The 6,578-nt window shown below is 50.5% G+C and overlaps 1 non-coding gene across 1 annotated transcript; it reads right to left on the reverse strand.

The window, feature by feature from the left end:
- Positions 1-2,258: 2,258 nt before the first annotated feature.
- LOC144502171 (5S ribosomal RNA) lies at positions 2,259-2,378 on the reverse strand. The gene has a single exon (XR_013499306.1). It is a non-coding gene; the product is annotated as a 5S ribosomal RNA (ribosomal RNA).
- Between the last annotated feature and the right edge of the window lie 4,200 nt (positions 2,379-6,578).

Here is a 6,578-nt window from a genome sequence, read left to right on the forward strand (position 1 = left end):
TCAGTCACGTCCCTGACCACACCCTGCAGAAAGACAATGCCATTGCAAAGTGCCGTGGAGAGGGGAGGGGGAGGGGAAGCAGGAGCCCTCGAGGCTGCTTCCAACAGCCAGCCTCAGCGCTGCTTGGAGATGGGGTGGGGGGGAGCGGGACTCCCCCAGGGACAGAACCTCACCCAGGCAGCTGTGAGGAAATGGAAGCGCCCCCCCCCGCCCGCCCGCCCGCCCGCCCCAAATGTCACTCGTCAATGGACCAAAACGTGAAGGCAGCAGGAGGAAGGCCGCCAGGCATCTCCAGGGCCTGCCTGCAACCTCCCCTGTGCTCTGCTAGCAGCACTTACCTCCTCACGCCAGTTCAAGGCTGCCACACCAGGTTGCGACTCCTAAATACCTGTTCTGATTCTCGCCAAAATTACATCGTGCCAAAGAGGTGGGAGACGCAGACGTGGGCAGAGATTGGTGTGTGGATTCCAATAATCATAGAAACCCTACAGTACAGAAAGAGGCCATTCGGCCCATCGAGTCTGCACCGACCACAGTCCCACCCAGGCCCTACCCCCATATCCCTACATATTTTACCCACTAATCCCTCTAATCTACACATCCCAGGACACTAAGGGGCAATTTTAGCATGGCCAATCAACCTAACCTGCACATCTTTGGACTGTGGGAGGAAACCGGAGCACCCAGAGGAAACCCACGCAGACACGAGGAGAATGTGCAAACTCCACACAGACAGTGACCCGAGCCGGGATTCGAACCCAGGTCCCTGGAGCTGTGAAGCAGCAGTGCTAACCACTGTGCTACCGTGCCGCCTTTATAATGGTATATAAAGGTGTGTAAACTCATGCTAAACCGCAGCCCGCTGATTTTCAGCGGGTTCCCAGTGGCGCCATTTTACTCCGGCTGGGAGATGCATGCAGGTCGAAAAAACTGTCGGGGAACCTGCGAAATGGCCGACACGCGCATCACCTGGCCCAACCCGCCAGAAAAGTGACAGGAGCGGATGGGAGAATCGCGGCCATGATGTCGGGTGGGAAACTGAGTGCGATTCCCACCAGGTGAATCAGTGCCTTCCCGATCACAATCCACCCACACTTGGACCGTTTCTGGAGGTTGGGGTGACTTGTGTCGTGAATGAGATATGCGGGGCCCAAAGACACCGGCAAGGCTACTCTTCAGAGATTGTGTGGGGCGGTGGGGGGGGGGCCATTTTTAAAGAGCGCCCAAATCTCAGAATAATGTCTGCCCTGCCCCCCCCCTCACTGGCAAAGACTCCTCCCAATCGCTGGCAAACTGCCCCCCACCCCACCCGCAATCACCAGCAACATGACCCTCCCCCCACACCCCCCCCCCACCCCAATCACCCGTATCAGTGGCAGTCCCCCCCCACAAGTGACCAACACCCCACTAGGGCGTCGCCAAAGGCCCCAGCTCCTTCAGGCCCCACCCTTTGGCAATGTCAACCTGGCATTACCAACTGCTTGGTTGGCACAGCCTGGGTGCCAAGGGCAGTGCCAGAGCGAGGGCTACAATGGCCTCCGACCCCCCCCCCCCCCCCCCCCCCCCACCCCCCACCCCCCCAGCATGGAAATCTGGGCTAATCTCCATTTTTGGAGTGATTCCCACCGGCTTCACGTTGCCCCAGTGGTTGGGAGAATGACGGTAACCGGCTGAATTTGGCCGATTCTGAATATTTAAATTAGGGTTTAAATATGCTAATTTGGTTCACATCCTTTAATCACATCACTGGCGAGGGAGCGGGTGAACATCAAAATGAGATAAGCCCATTGCAAATCCTCATGTGTCTCCAGCCATAATGGGATTTGTGCGTGTGCGAGTGAGGCCGGAGAATCGCGCCGGATGTTACACTCCTCACGGTAACACACGGGCATTTCAGCAGCATGCTCGTCAGCTTTGCTGTCTGTTCCATCTAATGTTGGCTCTATCTGCTGTACCCTTCATTCGATCGTTATTGGCCCTTCCTCGTTTTACCTGCACCTTCTGTCTCCGCTCTGGTGCCCCTCCCTAGTGCCAGTGCTTTTGCCATCTTATTTTCCTCTGCTTTTCCCCCTCTGCCTCATCGTCTTCCCTACATGTAGCAGGAGGAGAATGTGCAACAAAAACAGTGTCACAGCAAAGGGAGAGTGAGAGAGAAAGTGTATGTGTGCGGGTGTGAGCGTGAAAAGGATGTTTGTTGAGTGCTGAATGTCAGTGTGAGGGAGGCGGGTGAGGTTTGAGCAGCCTCTGGCGGCAGCAAAAGTCTACTGCACCTGGTATTCCCAGGCGGTCTCCCATCCAAGTACTAACCAGGCCTGAGTCTGCTTAGCTTCACGAGATCAGACAAGATCGGGTGTTTTCAGACTAGTATGGCCATAGGCATTAGCTACTTTGCTTTCTGCCTACTTAAAAGGTACTGACACCTTCTTGCTATTTCTCAAATCATAATGCATAGAAGGATTTATAAATCCTTATTTTTCTTTCACCGCACTCACGTTGCTTTCTCTCTTAGCACTTTGCCTCGTGCAGATACAAACTATAAACTCCATTCAGATTTAACAGGGCCTCTCGCCTCTGCAACCTCACACTGCAGTTAGTCAATGAACATTTTAACTCCTCGCGCTCTCTCTCTCACTTCCTCCTCCACTACACAAAGGCAAGGGAGTCGAGACAGGCGGAGGAGGGGAGCAAGAAGAGAAAACGTCAGGCACTTGGCTACAGCTGCAGAGAGGCGAGACGGGGTGCATGGAAAAGCAGGAGGGACAAACAACAACAAACCAAACAGAGAAAGAGCAACAACCCTTGTGGACAACTTGCAGGGCATCACTCTGACACACACAATGCAGTGGGTTATTTGTAAAACTGAATGCTTGAGAAAGATGCATGAAACCCAATTGCTCTCAACTCCATCTTCTCTTTCTGCTCAGGATATGTTGAGGCACAACAGGAGAGAGAAGACAAGAGGGTGTCAGCCTGACCTCAACAAGCTCTGACATTAAAGAGGGGGCAGCCCAGCTGGCTGGAGGGGAACTAGGCCAAGCCTGCGGAGAGGTCAGCGGGCAGCCTGCATCTAAGGAGCATCCGCACATGTCACATAGAAAGCTAAGGTTCCTGCATTCCTGCAGGTTGGGGGCAGCCCATTCCGTCACTCACTCTCTCCTCTCTCACTTACAGGTGCCACAGGAAGAGGGCAAGGGAAGAAGAGGAGATCCTCTCCAGTAGTCACTCCAGCCCACACAGGACTCAAGCCAATGGGAAGGGGAAAGAAAGTGAACTTGAATAGGTGTCACAGCAATCACCTGAATCCTCCACCAGTGCAGAGACACACACCTTGGTGGGCACAAGATGTAATTCAGGCTGGGTCTCACATTCTGAGGGTCACTGTTAATATTCGATGGAGGAATAAGATATCAGCTTGTTTTTTTTTACCTTCAGCAAGTTTATTCTGTATCCAACTCAGCAGCGATACAAACTCCATATGTTTAAAAAAATCCCCACAGCTCCAGCTGTGTCCATTTCTACTCTTTTGGAAGTTGAGCCAATAACCATTACCTGTCTTTAGCAAGGCAACTTGCTTAACAATGTAATTGTCACAGCATACACTTACTGATACATTGACAGTTTTGATTTGATTTATTGTCACATGTATTGTTATAAAGAGAAAAGTATTGTTTATTGCGCGCTATACAAAGCATACTGTTCATAGAGAAGGAAAGGAGAGAGTGCAGAATGTGGTATTACAGTCATACAAGGATGTAGAGAAAGATCAACTTAGTGTGAGATGGGTCCATTCAGAAGTCTGCTGGCAGCAGGGAAGAAGCTGTTCTTGAGTCAGTTCGTACGTGACCTCAGACTTTTGTATCTTTTTCCCGAAGGAAGAAGGTGGAAGAGAGTGCGTGGGGTCCTCGATTATGCTGGCTGCTCTTCCAAGGCAGTGGGAAGTGTAGACAGAGTCAATGGATGGGAAGCTGGTTTGGGTGATGTACTGGGCTTCATTCATGACCCTTTGTAGTTCCTTGCAGTCTTGGATAGAGCAGGAGTCATACCAAGATGTGATACGACCAGAAAGAATGCTTTCTATGGTGCATCTGTAAAAGTTGATGAGAGTCGTAGGGGACATGTCAAATTTCCTTAGTCTTCTAAGAAAGTAGAGGCGTTGGTGGGCTTTCTTAACTATAGTGTCAGCATGGAGGAACCAGGACAGGTTGTTGGTGGTCCGGACACATGAAACTATATGGTTACATGTCCACAGAAAGGATCAAGGTCAGCCAAGCTCACCATCACTCGGAGAACTGCTGGGAAAGAGGTATCTGCAATGTCCAGGTTGGATGGGCGGCATGGTGGCACAGTGGTTAGCACTGCTGCTTCACAGCTCCAGGGACCTGGGTTTGATTCCCAGCTTGGATCACTGTCTGTGTGGAGTTTGCACATTCTCCCCGTGTCTGTGTGGGTTTCCTCCAAGTCTCTGGTTTCCTCCCACAGTCCAAAGATGTGTGGGTTAGGTTGATTGGCTGTGCTAAATTGCCCCTTAATGTCCTGGGATGTGTAGGCTAGAGGGATAAATGTGAGGGACTGTAGAGACAGGGTCTGGGGTGCGATTGTTGTTGATCAGAACTGATGGGCCAAATGGCCTCCTCCTGCACTGTAGGGTTTCTATGACGGGTCTCTGGGTTGGGCACTGCATAGGATGCTAGGGAAGCTACAAGAGGATGGGGAAACTTGGAGTACTGTGCTCAGTTCTGGTCGCCTCATTACAGGAAGGATGTGGAAAAGATTGAAAGGGTACAGAGGAGATTTACAAGGATGTTGCCTGGATAGAGTGGCATTCCTTATGAGGATAGGCTGAGGGAGCTCGGTCTTTTCTCCTTGGAGAGACGTAGGATGAGAGGAGACCTAATAGAGGTATATAAGATGTCGAGAGGCATAGATCGGGTGGACTCTCAGAGGCTTTTTCCCAGGGTGGAAATGGCTGCTACGAGAGGACACAGGTTTAAGGTGCTGGGGGGTAGGTACAGGGGAAATGTTAGGGGGAAGTTTTTCACACAGAGGGTGGTGGGCGAGTGGAATCGGCTGCCGTCAGTGGTGGTGGAGGCAAACTCAATAGGGTATTTTAAGAGACTCCTGGATGAGTACATGGGACTTAATAGGATGGAGGGTTATAGGTAGGCCTAAAAGGTAGGGATATGTTCGGCACAACTTGTAGGTCCGAAGGGCCTGTTTTGTGCTGTAGTTTTTCTATGTTTCTTCTATGTTTCTATGAAACATTCGGCAAACATGTCAGAGGCCGGCAACAGAGTAGCACGTGGGGTGGAGGAGTCCGTCCATCTGTTCTCTGCTGAAGTGGTGTCGACGTGTGTGTATCGTGATCTCTACGGGGAGTGTGGTGGATGGCATGGAGAACCTGGTCTAGCAGAATGCTAGTTTTTGCCAGAGATGAACTCAGGCCATCACTGTAGCCTTGAATGATCCTTTGCTCAGAGGTGGATGAGGAACATCAACCTCCCTCCACATGTCCCTTCCCCTCAAGGTGTCAGGTGCCTAAAGCGAGGGGAGCAGTTTTCTGACACCCCCGTACCCCTATTCATGACTCTCAGAGGGTGTCTAGCCCATCTGAACCTCTCTGTGACAGCAGAGGAAGCAGCTGCCTCACAGTGGGACAGCCAAAGTATGCCGGGGCTCTCCAGGACTTCGACCTCCAGAGAACGACCACCAATGTCATCCAAGAAAACAGGGCAAACTGGTCAGCAGGCTGTCGCCACCCTTGCTGTGGATGTCAGGGGTGTTATGTATGTTAGAGCTTGGCCCTTTAAGGGAACAGGTCAGGTGATCCTGGGTATGGAGTGATCTGCCCGGGAACTGCCCTGGGAGGGCAGTTGTAGTTTGGAGTGTGGAGCAAGTAAGACCGCAATAAATAGCTGCATTCTCTGATGCCTGTCTGTGGAGTGAGTTCTTGAGGGTACATTTCAGCAGTTGAGAAATTAACATCTAGAATAGTAGGGAACTCAAGATTAAGAAGTTTTGATTTTACATGTGGTTGTGAAGTGGGTTACTGAACTTATTAAGGCAGTATTAATAGCTTTAGAGTAGACAAATGTATGAGAGATCTTTCTAAGCATGATGGGAAATATAGTCAATACATAGGCATGATGGGTAGGTAGCAAATGCAGTTGGAACCCAACTAACAATCATAAATCATTAAACGTAATGACCTGTGTTATGTATGTTGGGGCATGCTCCCTTTAAGGGAATGGGTCAGATAACTCAGGACAGAGCCTGCCTTGTGCTGGACAATAAGACATGTTAATAAACAGTTCCAGTTAGTTTTTTATTAGTCTTTATATAAGACCTCCAACACAATAATCCTCACAGATGGGTGAACAAATGTTAGGGCGATAAAAGCACAGACTGGGAAGCGTTAGAACTCCCAGAGGCCTTAATAAATCTGCACATTAGGAATGGAACTGGAGATTGTACTAGGCAGTGTAGTGAAGTGTGATAACTAGAAATGTAAATACAAAGGCACGGCCTTTGTATCTAGGAGGCACTCTATAGAATCAGGCAGCGTCTCCCCAGCATGTGCT

Source organism: Mustelus asterias, chromosome 12 (assembly GCF_964213995.1).
Source record: "Mustelus asterias chromosome 12, sMusAst1.hap1.1, whole genome shotgun sequence".
In the NCBI taxonomy this organism is placed as follows: domain Eukaryota; kingdom Metazoa; phylum Chordata; class Chondrichthyes; order Carcharhiniformes; family Triakidae; genus Mustelus; species Mustelus asterias.